Source organism: Stenella coeruleoalba, assembly GCF_951394435.1.
Source record: "Stenella coeruleoalba genome assembly, chromosome: 12".
Lineage (NCBI taxonomy): Eukaryota > Metazoa > Chordata > Mammalia > Artiodactyla > Delphinidae > Stenella > Stenella coeruleoalba.
Window position 1 is genome coordinate 24676716 of NC_137158.1, and position 15698 is coordinate 24692413.

At 48.4% G+C, this 15698-nt stretch overlaps 2 protein-coding genes across 6 annotated transcripts in view; one reads left to right on the plus strand and one right to left on the minus strand.

Moving 5' to 3' along the window:
* Positions 1–7343, minus strand: part of BACH2 (BTB domain and CNC homolog 2) — a 355734-nt gene extending 348391 nt beyond the window's left edge. Inside the window, exon 1 of one of the 2 annotated variants that reach the window (XM_079939384.1) lies at positions 7216–7343. The gene's annotated coding sequence lies outside the window, so the exon portion shown is untranslated. The remainder of the gene's footprint in view (positions 1–7215) is intronic. The other variant, XM_079939383.1, reaches the window with a different exon arrangement.
* Positions 7344–7839: 496 nt separating this feature from the next.
* LOC307195409 (uncharacterized protein) overlaps positions 7840–15698 on the plus strand; it is a 99482-nt gene continuing 91623 nt past the window's right edge. For 2 of the 4 annotated variants that reach the window (XR_013830831.1, XM_079939487.1), the window contains exons 1-2: positions 7840–7944; positions 8704–8878. The gene's annotated coding sequence lies outside the window, so the exon portion shown is untranslated. Of the gene's footprint in view, positions 7945–8214; positions 8879–15698 lie in introns of all 4 variants that reach the window. The other 2 variants (XM_079939488.1, XM_079939489.1) reach the window with 2 other exon arrangements.

Genomic DNA, 15698 nt, shown 5'->3' on the forward strand with positions numbered 1-15698 from the left:
GGAGCATGGGTTACAGGAAAACCCTGGGACCAGAGTCATGGGATTCATGTTTTGTGTCTAGTTCTTCCTTTGTCTTTACACGTCATCACTTCCATGCTCTGATCCCCAGATGGACACTTAGAAGTGAGGAATGCAATTCTTAGAAAGTGAGTCAGATGAAAGACAACAGATACATTCACTCAGGTTCACTGAGAAATTATTTTTCAATTTTATCTTTCAGATAGATGTCAATAAAATATCCAGGATTTCAGAGTGAGATGGCCTATATTTCCACTTCTGAGACCTGGTAGAGAGCAAAAAGGAAAAGGGCGTGCAGAATAGCACAGTGGTTAAGAGAACAAGTTCTAGCATCAGACACCTAGTGTCCAATCCCAGCTCAGCTACTCATTAGCTGGATGACATCTGTGCCTCACCTTCTAATGGTCACACCTGCCTCTAGGTGGTTATATGGATTAAATGAGTTAATATCAGTAACACACATAGGAGGCTCCCAACACAGGTTAGCTACCATCAGAGAAAAAGAAAATAGAGGAGTTTTAGCATACACTGAAGTCAATTTGTTTTACATAGACACTGTCCGCACTCCTAAATTGTGCTAAGAATGGTCTATATAATCATCCTCGGTCTGCAGAGGCTGGAGACCCTCCCACTCTCGGGTGGGCAGGGGCTTCCGATAAGCTGGACTCACATTTTCACTAGAGACCCTCGCCCGGGGCCCACACACATCAGCCAACTGGGAGGGCATGGCTGTGTAGCTTCTAATCATTGAAATATTGTCAAAACGACCCTCAATATGTCCAAAATAAGAATGCTAACTTGCATTTTTTTCCAAGTATAGAAGCGAACAGTATGCTTGGCAATTAACAGTTCTGTTTTTATCAGGTTCTAAAGACACAGGTAAATAAATCAATTCTGGACTCTGTATACAGGAACAGTTATTTGCCAAAATGACTCCACGGGTTATAGCATGGTTTACGCAATACTCCAAAGGGCCACAGACAGGAGTAAATTAATAGGTTGGGGAGAGCTAGCCTCCAGTTTCAGACAGGCCCTAATGGTAGCTCACTCCACAATTCCTCGAGGAGGACAGCTCCAACCTCCCAACCAGGTCACATTCCCCAGTACATCCTCCAGTGCATAAAATGGCTTTCCTTCACAGAACTTGCAAGAAGTTATCTGTGGCTGTCTGATAAATGCCATCCCTCCTACCAGATGGGGTGCTTCATGGGGGCAGGGCCAGGACTGACTTTGCTCTCCGCTAGCACCATGATCACCTAGCACTGCGCTTGCCACGTTAAGAGATACTCAGTATACGTTTGTTTAGTGAATGAATGAGGCACTTGCCTCTAAAGGATGGCATTTCTGGACACTCGGCCCATTTTATGGCATCCATGAGCTCCTGTCGCTCAGGAGAATACAGGAAAATAAAACCTGCCGATAATCTGTTGGTACTAGGAGACGAAGCAAACTTCCTGAGCAGCACCTTCACTTTGTTTCTCTACTTAAAAGAACGGGAGTAAACACGCTGGGCTCTCCCAGCTTTAAACTCCAAAGTGAAAGTCCAAGCTAAGCCTTCTATGGAGTAGACTTGTGAAGAGTCCGGAGGAAACTCCTGAAGCAATCGCAGGGGAGAGACAAAAGGATGGCGCAAGACTAACCTTGACAACAGACTTGGAAACTCAAAAAGTTTTCCTCTGCGACTAACCTGGAGTTTGTCCACATGCCAGCTGCAGGCTCAGAAACAAATGGAGATAATCACGGGAAGTATGGGAGGACTGGAAAGGGGAGGATTTAAACGCTTGGGAAAGGAGAAGATAAAAGCTGACACAAGCAGGAGAGGGAACCGGCAACCAGGCAGCCGCCTGCAGGGGCATCAGCGCCGTGTCCTACTGCCACCAGGAGAGGAACGAAGAGGTCAGGGAAGCAAATGACACATCTCAGAACCAAAGGCCAATTTATTATCAGGCTGAGGAACAAAAGAGAAGTTAACCAGGGGAATATGCTGGAGAAGTGGTGATTATGAGGTCACTGGGGAAGACTGAGAGACATTTTGGCTGTAATTCCAATGACCAGAATGAACAAGCACGTGAAATGCTTTCAGATTGGGGAGACTTATTATTTTGGAAAAAAATAGCTCAAGGAAAAACAAAGGCAACATTCCTGCCTGATTTTTGAAGTAGTGCCATTAGTAGGACAAGGTTCAATTTCCATATTCTTTAGAAAAGAAAGGGTCCTTGAAAAGGACATCCCGGTGGTTTTAAGGAGACCTTTAGGGAAGCTGAGTAGCATACTGATGGTAAGAGTAAGTTTCAGTTTTAGGGAAACTGACATTTCAAATTAAGGAAAAGAAAAAAAAGGGGGAAAAAAGTAAAAACCTGGAATTGACAAAGAAAGAACCACTTTTCTATTAAATATCATCCCAGACCAAAAAAGATGAGTAACATTCTGGGCAATCTGAGTTTACAAAATGTTTAATTCACAGCAGGTTTCAGTTTGGACTTGAGCAATTTGTAAATATTTACATAAAATTTAAAAATGGAATAGGCATGGGTTATACGCTGTCATCAACAATACAGGAGTGATTTTCTGTCACTCCCAAGGCCTTCGTGCTGCTTTCCCTAACTCGGCTTCAGCTCTGCCAGAAGCTTCTTATTTTCTTTTCCAGAGTAATGCCAGTTTCTGCAAGCAGCCCTGACTTCTGAACTGCTAGTGCCTCTGATAGGGTCATATGTCACTGGAGCCTCTTCAACATCCCGAAAAGGAAAGGAGGAGACAGGGGAGCAGACGCAGCGTTTGCCGTCTGAATCGCAGGTTTTGACAGATACGTTGCATATTGCATCGTTCCCTGTTCCTTGTACGTGAGGGTAAGAACTGGGTTCTCTGTATGCTATGACCCCTACCCCACGCCCAGTCATTGACTCAGGGCTGGATTGTGTATATAGGACAGGGAAATAACCTTTAGACGGTCAGGACAACACACACTGCATTCTGATGAAATTCTTTCCAACGAGAACCCTCCTCTTCTGTAGAATGGGCACAATGCCTGCTTCATAGGGTTGCCTTGAAGAGTTATCAAGATTATGTGCAGGGAAAGCAGTTAGCACTGTTTCTGGCACGTGGTGAACATTCAAGAAATCACAGCTATTGTTTTAGTGGGTTTCGCAAATGTCAAATTCTCATGGAGGAGTCCTTAGGCGTTAAACAGGCATGTTACACCATGTGGTCAATAACAACTACACAGACGGCAGGAGACCCCAAAGCAATGGATTATTTACCTGCAGAGGATTATACGGTGCCCTCGATATTAATTATTTGGACTTTCACGTTGTATCCTCTGTTAAAAAGAAAGCTATCGATCCCTGAGTGGGACTCGGTGTTGATTTCATTTGATTTAGAGTTCTGTTTTTCTTGCATTTTTCAATTTTCCTGACGCTGTTAACCATTCACTTGGTGGAGATTCACAAACCGTCTTCCTACGTGCCAGGCCTTTAGAAAATCGCCAAATACAGAAATATTAAACAATAAGATGTTTTAGCTCACTCAGCAGTGGGAGCCAGGGAGCCTGCAGGCCAGCTCTGGAGCTTTCAGTGTTCCCACCCAGTGTTTAGAAAATGTTTGAGTGACTATTTAAAAATTAGGGGATTCCACATTAAACACCCTGATATCCAGCTTCCCTCGGAAAAATCAGAAGATGTGGCAACACAAAGCCGGTATTCCCACCCATTCCTGCCTGGCAACAGTCGACGACAAGGAACTGAGACACAGCAGTGGTTGCCTGCCACTCCACGTTGTGCCCCCTCCTCACGGAGACCAGCGAGAAATGAAAATGAAGGGCCCCATGTTCAAGGATTATTAAGGCTCTCAAGAAGACAACAGCAGAAGATTAACCACGTGTGAGGTCCTTCTGAGAGGGGGAAGGGGCCCTGTGCAACAGTGCAGGTCACATGCCCACGAAACTGGCCCTGCTGCTCAGCCAGACAGGGAGGGTATTTATTTAACTGAGTATAAGCCAACATTTACAAGAAGCCAGACAACGTACCCCCTGAAATCTGAGGTATACAAAAAGTAGAGCGGTGGAGCCCAGCCCTGCTGAGCTAGACAGCCACTAGGATCTCTCTCCTCCCTTGTTAAGGCTGGATCCATACCAGAGACACTAGGCATGAGTTAATCCAAGTAAAATTAAACCGCTCCCAACAATACAGATTGGCCTGAGCCCTTTTGTTGGCATCACAGGAGCCTCGATCACAAATTCTGAGGAACAGCTCACAAGCGCTAATGAGTAAGTCCCCATTGGCTGTGCAGACAGTGGGCTCAGAAGTGAAGCGCTGGCCTAGGAGAGATGTGAACGTGAACCTGACCATCTGGCTCTCTGCGACTCACTTTGATCACAAAATGAATTGCAACAAATTGAAGAGCACATGGCTAGAGTTAATTGTCTCATCTGTAATCTGAACCTACTTTTAGGCAGTTACCATTACCCTCCATCAGGTGGAAACGTTTCTGACTACCACTGCAAAGTGCATTTTCCTGATGAACTGTAATGGATCATTAAATTCCATATCAGAACAATACTTTGCATTTATGCAGCGCCTTTCATCCAGGGATGTCAGAGTAGTTTGCAAATAATTAAGCCCCTCACACTGCAGCCAGAGGTGAGCGACTGGAAGGGACCTGCCTGAGGGCACTGAGTCAAAGGCATAACTCAAAAGAATGGCTCTCTTCCAGGCGCTGATAATACTGAAAAGTGACTTGCGGGGTGCGGGTGTCCCTGACTCCCTCCCTCCCTTTCTGCCTTACCTCTTCTCCTCTATGGAAGATCCTCACATGCAACATACAAAGAACTGACAGGTAGCTAACAGGCATGCATATAATTTAGCTATGAGCTCAGACACACACATATATGAGGAGAATGTTCTTCCACGTAATCCTGGCATATACAACACGAACTGACATTTCAATCCACCTGCAGAACTGACGGACACCAGAAGAATGAACACATTTATGATTACCAAGTGGCAAACGTAATGTCTTCCAAAATGCAAAATGAAAATATTATTCAGCACAAATAAAGTATGTTCTAACAAAAGTACTTTATTCCATGGTTGTGTTTTCCATTTCTGGGACCCCCATTTGAATGATATTCAAGTTTCAGGAATAGCAAATAGGATGGAAGTGGACAATCAATGCATGTTTTAAGGCAGAACACTAGGAGGGGGAAACATTTCAGCCACTCAAAGTTTTGGGGTGAAATGATAAACTCCTGAAAACCTGAATTTATAATGGAAATGCTGACAGACCTTTCACGGGAGCAGTTTGAGTGCAACACTTATTTAGCAATCTCTCTTACAGGCTAAAGACTAATTCTAACAAGATGTCATTTTGACTCATGTTTACTATTACCTGGAAGAAGGAAAAACGCCGTTTACTCGCGAGCTGCGAGCTGCCGGAGCACCAGGGTGGAGGCAATCGCACATTTTAAACAAGACGCCGCCGCCTTACCAAAAGAGCCTCTCCACCGAGGGAGGGGCAGCCCTTCCCGCTCAGCTTCTTTCATGTCAGCCGGAGCCTTCGCAGCTCGACATGACTTTCCTACATGTTACATTTAAATGATCTGAGAAAACCGTTATCAGAGTTAACAACTCTAATTTTACTCTAAACAGACAAAAGCAAAATATCTCATTAGGCATCATCTCCGCCAAGGTTCGCACTAGGCAGGAAAGGATTTTTATCTAAAGTAATTACCCTTTTTAGTTAAACACACTCAACAGATGAAATTTACACAGGGAGTCAGAGACTGCAGCACTAGACAGTGAAGGTGAAAACCGAGGAACGCCGCGTCCCGTCGCCCGCCCGACAGCCGGGAGTGTGCCGCTCAGTCGGGGGTGAGGCGCCCTCGTCCCTCGTTTCCTAGGGCCCAAGGGTTGCGGCGACGACGGTGACCGGACAGGCAAATTGCGAGACGCTCCTTCTCGGGCCACAGACAAAACCATCGGACAGCGGTTGTGCAGGAACTTCCCCCAAGTTATCAAACTCCCCTACACGCGAGAGGATGCTGGGGATACCCTGAGCGCCCACGACCCCCGAAGCCAGGGGTGCGCGACCCCTTTCACACGCGTACACCCGGCCCTGCAGGCTTCCTCTCACGGTCCGAGTTCCTGCAAGAGGGGCCAAACCGAGGTCGCTGAGATGCTCACTCGAGTCCCCTCTCGCAGCTGGGGTAGCCCAGGAGCGCCGCCCGCCTCCCTCTCCATCGGCGCTCGGCTCCTGAACACCCACCCAGTGAGAGGAGGAAAAGTGCGAGACCCCACAGGGCACCTCGGCGTGGGGTAGGTGGAGAGGTGTCCCCTGGATAAACTCCTCTCCTAGAAGGAGCTTCTGGGGCTTGCAGACTGAAGTGTGGGCAGGGAGAGGAGGGTGTGTGTTGCACTTTGATTTCATGCAGAATCTTGGAGGAGGAAGGTGCAAGATTTCCCTCTCTGAAGGCACAAGCCCCTCGGCTTGAGCTCCCTGGGACGCATTTCAATAACCCGGTCATTGGTAGTAGTGATTCCACCCAGCGCGCAGTCCAAGGTCTGCGCTGCGAGCCAGCAGCCTGCCTCTTCCCGGGACCCTAAACTTGGGCTTTGATGCCCCGCCAGTCGCTGTGGTCCCAGCTACCCGGCGGCGACTGACAGCCGAGCGCAAAGCTTCGCGGAGCAGCCGCGGGCGCGGACGCCGCGGGCAGGGAGGAGGCCGCCCGGCCTGGCACCGCGGTCGCGCGCTGGGGGCCGGGGCGCCCGGGCCTCGCGGGGCCGGGAGCGAGCCGTGGGTCTGACAGCTGCTTCAGCTCGCGCGGACGCGCGCCTCCCTCCAGCCCGCCCTCCCCACGCCTGACTTATTACCCTCTGCTCCTCCTCCCCCTGCTGTTCCAAAACACCCGTCGACGCGAGCAAAATACAATGCCGCCTCGCCCGCCGTAAACAGCCAGGCGAGAGAGCGCACAGTCTTCGCAGCGCGTCCGCCGTCTCGGCTTCCACCCCCTTACCGTTCCTAGAAAATGCCATAAAAGCGGGCAGGGCGCTCGGCGGGCGGCTGCGCGCCCGGCGGCCGCGGCTCCCTTCCCGCGTCGCTTCCCCACGCTTCCCCTCCTGCCCCGCGCGCCCGCTCCCCCCGCCAACTTGCCCCGCCGCCGCCCCGCCCGCCGCCGGGGCCCGGGACCCGCGGCCGGGGACTCACCTCGCCAGAGAACTTTGCGTCCTTTTCCGCCTCCTCTTCCCCGCGTCCTCCCGGTCCGCAGCCTGGGAGGGGGGTCACCGAAAGCTCGCGGAGAGGACGCGCATCACATGGCAGCACGTTCCCAGTCCCCCGAGTGTGCCGGGAAGGGGGAGGGGAAGGGTCGAGGGGAGGCCGGGGAGAAAGCGAGAGCCCGGCGGCAGCGGGAGTGGGCAGGCGGGGTGGCTAGGGCGGCGGCGGGCGCTCGCGTTAGCGCTGCTGCGACCGCAGCCCGGGCGTGCACGGTCGCTGCTGCCGCTGCTGCTGCTGCTGCTGCTGCTGCTGCTGAGGCGGCGGCTGCTCGGCGCTGTTTGCTCCGGGCCGCTCGGCTCCCGCTCTCCCCGGAACGCCCACACTCTCAATCGCTACATTGTTGACATTCGGCGCTGACGTCACCCGCTCCCCATTCACAATAACTTTACGGGAGCCGGGCAGCGCACCTCCCCGGCCGCTGGGGCGCCGTACGCCCGGCGACTAGCGTAAACCGCTCCGCGAATGGCGCTCCGGCGGCTGGGGCGGGGGACAGGGGGCGGGCGCGCGCTCGGCCCGCTCGCGGGAGGGGGCGCGCCTCACGCTGCCGCCGCCGCACTCCCCGCTTTGTGCGGCCGCGCGGCCTGGAGAGCCCCTTGCTCAGGGCCCGCCGGCCGCCTGGCTCGGTCCGGCCTTGCCCGCGACTCGCAGGAGCCTTGAAAGGTCAGGGCTGGGGGCTAGTGGGGTGGGAGGAGAGGTGAGGGCTGGTGTGGCACCTGGGGAGGGGCGGCAGAGCCCAGGGCACTAGACCCAGGAACGGGAGCCAGACCTCGAGACCTGGGATTCCGGGGTTGTCTAGTGTTTCCCAGGAGGGGCAGGAAAAGATGCTCCACGGGCCCCTCGAAGCTGACCGGTCCCCCTCTTGGGAGGGAGTGGGGCGAGGAAGAGCAGCTTCTGACCTAACACTGATATTGACGTTTGAATCCTTTCCAGGAGGGCCTCGGCCTGTCCCACCGAGGGAGCCTCTAAGTCCCCACGCCAGGGTTTTAGAAGGGGCGCGAGCAATCGCGAAGCTCACTAAAAAGCCTACCTCCCAGCTGCAAATCCTCAGCTCCTGACGGGTTCCAACCTCCCGCCTGCCGCCCACTCGGGAGGTCGCCAGGGTGTTGCTGCTGCACTTTAAGGCCATTGTGTGGCTGCCCTGTCGGAAGAAAGCTTGATGGTAGTAAGGGTTTTACAGAAAGTAATTAGGACTTCGACTGAACGAACATTTGCAATAAAAGAAGGTTGTGTTAGCGTAGTGCTGGTGCCTGCCACTTTACGCCTGTCGAGGCCACGTTCCCTGAACACCTATAACTTGGGCCCCTTGTGTACAGGCAGTACCGTATTCTTACATGTGGTGCTGATCTTTAATGAATATTATAAAACTTTGGCTCGCTCAACTGAGAGAAGGATCATAAATTCCCCTCCCCTCCCTATAAGATGGGCACTGGCCTATGCTGAGGAAGCAGTGAAGCGCTGCCCTGGGAGTCTCGTGATATCAGCCAAAGTGTTGCTCTGAACCACCTTCGTTTGAGGGCAGAGTTTTAAAAGGCCCCACTTTGAACGTCTGCGTGGAAAGCTAAGCAATGGCGGAAAGGAAGCGGAAGAGGCCAAGGTAATTTTTCTAACAGCATTGCAGAGATTCAGTGGATAGGTCGAGACCCACACTGGGAGTTTTCCTTTGCTAGCATCTCCAGTTTTCAGATGAACAGAGGTCTCTGAGGTAGGAGGGGTCCTCAGTCTCCTGACTGTGGGTCTGGTGCCCCCTTTGACAAATCGCCCTGCTTGTGAGGTCCCTGCCTGGCCTCAGGGCAAGGGCAGAGGATCCTGATGACCCCCGATCTGCCTTGACGGGACCATTTCTTATAGTCTTATGAACAGTGATGTTTCTGCATTCCTCATTCTTGTAAGCATGTGAGTGTCAGTGCGTTAACTTTTGCGTTTTTGTAGGGCCAAGAAATGTTTTTCTCACAAGATCCAGGCTTGAGAAGATCCCTATGAGGGTCCAGTAAATTCATTTCTCTTCAAACTGGCCGTGGCCGCCCAGCTGTGAATGGAGTTGGGTGCATCAGCATGGGGTGTGGAGAGGGGGTGGAAGCGGGTACCACAAGGCCATTTTGCCACCTTGCTTCTGGTCCCAGATGGATACAACAAAGGCTATCAGGTCATTTCAGTTAGTCTATTTGCCAAAGACTCAGACTGGAGCTTTCTTAGTTTGAAGTTCTCAAGTATGGAATGGGATAGCAATTAGAGGTGAAAAAAACAAATGCAACTATGATAGGTTGTATTATTTAGTCATTCAAGGAGGTTGAACTAGGCCAGGCTGATCTCTGAGGTCACGTCCAGTAGTGCAATCATGTGCCTCTGTGGCTGTCAGTAAGAAAAAATCTCTGCCTTTGAGGAGCTGAAGTCTGGTAGGGAGTTAGTTATTGCATTTTCAAAGTTAGAAGTGGGTAATTTGAATTACAGCCTCCAAAGCATATTCAGAATTACATGACATTTGGATGGGAAATCAAGAACTGGACACTCTTTTACCAGAACCGCTGCAGAGGTTAGGCTGTGGATGGCCTTAGCACTCTCGTCGTGAACATTTGCCAGCCATTCCCTGGGTTTGCAGTGCTTCTCTGGGCACTTCAGGCTTTTACAATGTGAAACAGATGCAGGTCCTTCCCTCTGTATATTCATGGCGGTAACTTGTGTAGAGGTCAATTTATTTCCCGTGCTTGCAACATTCAACATTTCCTGATAGACTTTTTTTTTCCTACATAATGAGATGTGTGTGCTGATCCAGAATATGGGCTTCATCTGTGATGCATTTCTAAGGCAGGATATGATTTCCAGGGACAATAATTTGTACCATAACATTGAAGTCAGTAAACTTTATCCCTATAAATCTCCTTGATTTTATCAAATAAGATAGGAAAGATTAAAATATGCCGGAAACAAAAAGATGAGCAAAGGAAGACAGAAGAAAGAAGTGAGCAGTTCCCAAGTCTTTGATGTTTTTGCTCTCCAGCACCCTCTTATAGGATTTGAGGATGTTGAGAAGATATAATGGGTTTTCTTAGGCAGAATTTGAAATGTGGTACCTTCAACGAGGTAGCAGGACAAAGCATAAACGAGACACAGCAGGACAGAGTTAACATCAGATGAGAGAGAATGGAGTGAGATGTTTAGAGGGAGGGTACCAAAGTCAGGAGGAGCCAGTGCACTGAAGGAAGTTCTGTTAAGAAGAAACTGAGTTCTACTCATTGGGCAAATTCCTCAGAATTATGACTGAGGATCATGATTTCAAAACCAGATGTTTTCAAGGGTATCTAAACCATAATACCCCAGCTCAGTACTGCACAGGTGACACCTGGGGAAACTGGTGAAATCTGGAGAGCTTTGAGTGGTGTTTTGTTCAAAAATTATTGAGCCACCTATATGTGGCAGGCACTGTTCTACAAGCTGGCATGCAGAATTCTCATTCTAGTGATGAGATGGGATGGGGGAGGGAGACAGAAAATGAACTGACTATATATATATGTATATATATGTATATATATGTCAAGTTGTATGTTGTAATATCTGGAGGTCAAGAGTGTGCTATGAAATCAAATAAAATAGGAGCTCAGGAGTGCCAGGGGTGGGGCCACGCTTATATAGGGTGATTGGGTCAGAGAAGTTGTCCCTGATGAGGGGGCATTTGAGCAGAGATACGAATGAAGTGAGGGGATGAGCTCTGCAGCTATCCTAGGGAAAAGCTTTTCAGATACGGAGAAGATCAGGTGCAGAGGTAGAGTGGACTGAGGTAGAGTGGACTTGGCATGCTCCAGGGACACCAAAGGGGCCACAGTGCCTGATGCAGAAGAGCAAGAAGGAGCGTAGCAGGGGATGATGCCAGAGGGCTAGCCAGTAGGTTCTAGTTCAGGGGAAATTTACAGGGGTTTCTGCAGAGAGAGAACATGACCTGGCCTCAACTCCTAAAAGATCATTTCGTTTGCTAAGTCGAGGGGAGGACAAGAGAGGGAGCACAGAGACCACTTAGGAGGCTATTGAGATAGACCAAGAGGGAGGGGATGGTAATTTGGACTGTAATGATAGCTATAAATGGAATCTAGATATATATTCAAAGTAAACTAGACAGGATTTATTGACAATTAGACTGTGGGATGTGAGAGAAAGCAGAGTCAAAGGAAACCCTAGACTGGCCTAAATAGCTGATTAACAGAGATTCCATTTCATGAGATGGGGAAGGCTACAGGAGGAGCAGGTATGGGGGGAAGTTGAAGTGTTTGCATCTGGATAAAGTAAACTTCAGATGCCTGTCGACATCTAAGTGAAAACGTCGAGCAGACAATTAAGCGTGGGAATTGAGACTTCAAGAGAGAGGTCCAGACTAGAGATGGATATCTGTGTGTCATCAACATAGAGAACCTGTTAACATGGGTGAAGAAAAGAAGAGGTCTGAGGACGAGACCTGGGGCATGCCAACATTTATAGGTCAGAAGATGAAGAAAATGAAGATCTGGCCAAAGTAGCTGAGAAACAGCACCAGTGAGAGAGAAGGGGAGAGGGGAGTGTAGCATGCTAGAAGCCAAGTAACGTAGGATGTTTCGAAAAGCAGGGGGTAATCCGCTGTGTCAGTGCTGCTGGTGGGTGTTGCTGATGAGAACATACCATTGATTTTTAATGATCTGAGGGCATTGGTGTCTTTGATGGAGGGGAGTGGTAGGGACTCACCCTGGCTGGAGTGGATTTGAGAGAGACTGGGAGGAGAGGAAGTAGAGGCAATGGATACGGACCACTCTCTAGAGGAGCTTTGCTGTGAAAGACAAAATGGGGGCATGGTTAGAGGGCGATGAGAGAAATTAGAGCTTGTTGGTGGGAATAATCCAGTCAAGAGGGGAAACTGTTGAAGCCAAGAGAGAGGGGTTAACTTTTGGAGTGACGTACTTGAGTCAGGTGGGGCCAGTTCATCCCCACAAGAGGAGGGAAGGCAGCTCAGGTGGGGATGCTCGGGGATGCTTGTATGGGGTGGTAGGAGATGCTGAGAGTCCTTGTCTGAATGATTCTGTTTTCTTAGGGGACTCAGAAGCGAGGAGATCAGCTGATGGTGGAGGAGGGATGGGTGCTGGAGTTGGAGGAAGAGAAAAAGTGGACCAGTGCAGGGCGAGGTAGCAGGACTGCTGGGCAGCACAGACAGAGTTTGAGGGTTGCTGCTAGAGTCTTTGTGGACATGCCACTGCCAGGAAGAGTTATTTCTCATTGTATAAAATCTCATACAAGTTTTGAAAAATAATCAGTGTATTCCAGACTACAGAGCACTGTAATTTTCCGGAGTAACTAGGATCATGCAGAAATTTTACTTCTAGCTATTGTTAAATTTGGCTGGCAGCCTTTTTTTTGGCTGCCTTGGGTCTTCGTTGCTGCGTAGCCTTTCTCTAGTTGCAGAGAGCAGGGGCTGCTCTTCGTTGCGGTGCGCAGGCTTCTCATTGTGGTGGCTTCTCTTGTTGTGGAGCACGGGCTCTAGGCACGTGGGCTTCAGTAGTTCCAGCACGTGGGCTCAGTAGTTGTGACTCGCGGGCTCTAGAGCGCAGGCTCTGTAGTTGTGGTGCACGGGCTTAGTTGCTCCGCGGCATGTGGGATCTTCCTGGACCAGGGCTCGAACCAGTGTCCCCTGCATTGGCAGGTGGATTCTTAACCACTGCACCACCAGGAAAGCCCCCTTTTTGCTTTTTAATGACACATCCTTCTTATTTATCCCATCTTTATCTTCCCCAAAATCACCTCAGTTCCTAAGAAGGACTTTGGAAATAGTCCTTAAGAAGAAAAAATGTTCTTACATCATTATCTATGGTAACATAGCCCAAGATCTTCTACTGCAATGAAGAATTGATGCCACATGAAATTTAAGTGAAATAGACTAATTCTTCTTTATGCACAATTGAATATCTCTTATGCCGATGAGAGAAAAATTAGAAAACCCTGGATCTTATCCTTAAGGAACTTAAATTTAGGTGGGGAGTCAAAGCTAACATAAGTTAAACAATTAACAAATGCAGTGATTTTATAGTTAATTACTTTTATTAATTATTTCATCTATTGCTCATAATTAATATTTAAAATTATTCACAGAAATTGTATTTATTGGAATTTATACTATTGAAAATATTGACTATTCAGAAAGATTTTTTTGGTATAAAAGCAAAAAGAAAATAGAAAAATCTAAATGCCTTACAGCAGAGAATTAGCTGAATAAGTGGTGGCTCATATATAAAATTGAATATCATGGATTCATCAAAACTGATGTTGAAGAAGTACGTATACTGGTATTTCAATGCTTTATCAGTACATTTTTTTTAATTGCAAAGCAGTATTATCCCCAAAGTGGAAAAATTGTCTAAGCAGCCATAGAAAAAAGTGTGGAAGGATATACAGACAGTGCTAAAGTAGTTCCCTCAAGATGAAGAGCTTAGGAGTGGTTTTTCTTTTTGCTTAACTGGTTTTTAATTTTTTCTCTAATATAAATGTATTACTTCTGTAATAAAGAAAGCCAATAAAAGTTATAAAATTCAAGATGTGTGTAATTAAATTCTAATAAGAACTTAAGTGTTGTAGGTGTTAAGAGGAAAAAAATTTATGAGGGCTGAAACAGCGAGGAAGGTTTTCACCTAGAAGGTGGAATTTTGAGTTGAGCGTCAAGGCTGGGAAGGATTCAGAGAGGAGGGAAAGTGGCTGGACATTCAACACAAAAGGATCCCCAGAGGCTGGACTTTGGTCTGACCAAAGCTTCCATGTATTGGAGTGTTAGGAAGGAGTGAGACGTTATGACGTCAAGACAGGAGATCAGAAAGTTATGGGAGGGCTTCCCTGGTGGCGCAGTGGTTGAGAGTCCGCCTGCCGATGCAGGGGACACGGATTCGTGCCCCCGTCTGGGAAGATCCCACATGCCGCAGAGCGGCTGGGCCCGTGAGCCATGGCCGCTGAGCCTGCACGTCCGGAACCTGTGCTCCGCAACGGGAGAGGCCACAACAGTGAGAGGCCCGCGTACCACAAAAAAAAAAAAAGAAAAAAAAAGAAAGTTATGGGAGAAACTGCCTGCTGTGACAGCCAGCAAGGAACCCTCAGGTACTGCAGCGAGGAAGGGCCATTGTTGTGGTGACAAGTTTTTCAAGACACAGGTTTTTTCCTTCCTTTCCCCTCTCATTGGCCAAAGCCTTGTATCTGTTAGCAAGCAATCACTTACCTGCCTGCCTTCACTTCTTGCAGACATTCCTTGATTCCTTGATTCTGAAGGACAAGGAGATTTTGTCAGACACAGAGGTTGGAAGGTCATTCCTGGTAGGAAAATTGGAGTAATGAAAGTCCAGGAATTGTAGAATGTGAGAAGTATTGATAATAGTCAGTAGCAGAGTATGAGACTAGAGAGGTAGACGTGGACCAGAAGCATGAAGATTTGATTTTATCCATAGGGCATAATGCCTCTTCAACTTTTCCAGGGAAATGCTTGTAATGACAGAGGAAATAGGATGCTAATAGCTAGGGATCCCGGAACATGGCCCCAAATGGCCTTCTCCAAGCGCAAAGTGTCTTTGACGTCTCCTGTTATATGTTAAAAATTAAACTGAACTTCTGTTGTTCTCTATGGTGAATATGAGTTGATTTTACTATAAACTCTTTTTAAAGTAATTTGTGACCATCAGGATTAAAAATTCCTCTCCCAGGGACTTCCCTGGTGGTGCAGTGGTTAAGAATCCGCCTGCCAATGCAGGGGACACGGGTTTGAGCCCTGGTCTGGGAAGATCCCACATGCCACGGAGCAACTAAGCCCGTGAGCCACAACTACTGAAGCCTGTGCTCCTCAGGAAGAGAAGTCACCGCAATGAGAAGCCCGCCCACCGCAATGAAGAGTTGCCCCCGCTCACGGCAACTAGAGAAAGCCCGTGCACAGCAACAAAGACCCAATGCAGCCAAGAATAAATAAAATAAATAAATTTTAAAAATTCTTCTCCAACACTCAAAATCTTTGATTAAAATTACACAAGAGGGAAGAGATATGGGGACATATGTATATGTATAACTGATGCACTTTGTTATAAAGCAGAAACTAACACACCATTGTAAAGCAATTATACTCCAATAAAGATGTTTTAAAAAAAATTAATGCACTGCAGGAAAATCCTCTGAGTTTATCTTGTGCCTTCAGAGTTACTGGAAAGTCTGGCTGGATGGCTTTCAATGACCAGTTTCCAGCTGTCAAAGAGGCATAATCAGTTTGGGTTTTAGAAAGAACACAGCACTGGCAGCATGAAGGGGCCTGAGGAGGTGGAGACAATAGCAGAAATCCAGGGAGATGGGATGGGATGATGATGGGAGCCCAAACCAAGGCAGCGAGTGGGGCTGAGTCCAGGAGGAGGGGGTGGATTGAAAGATATTCAAGACGTAGGGGT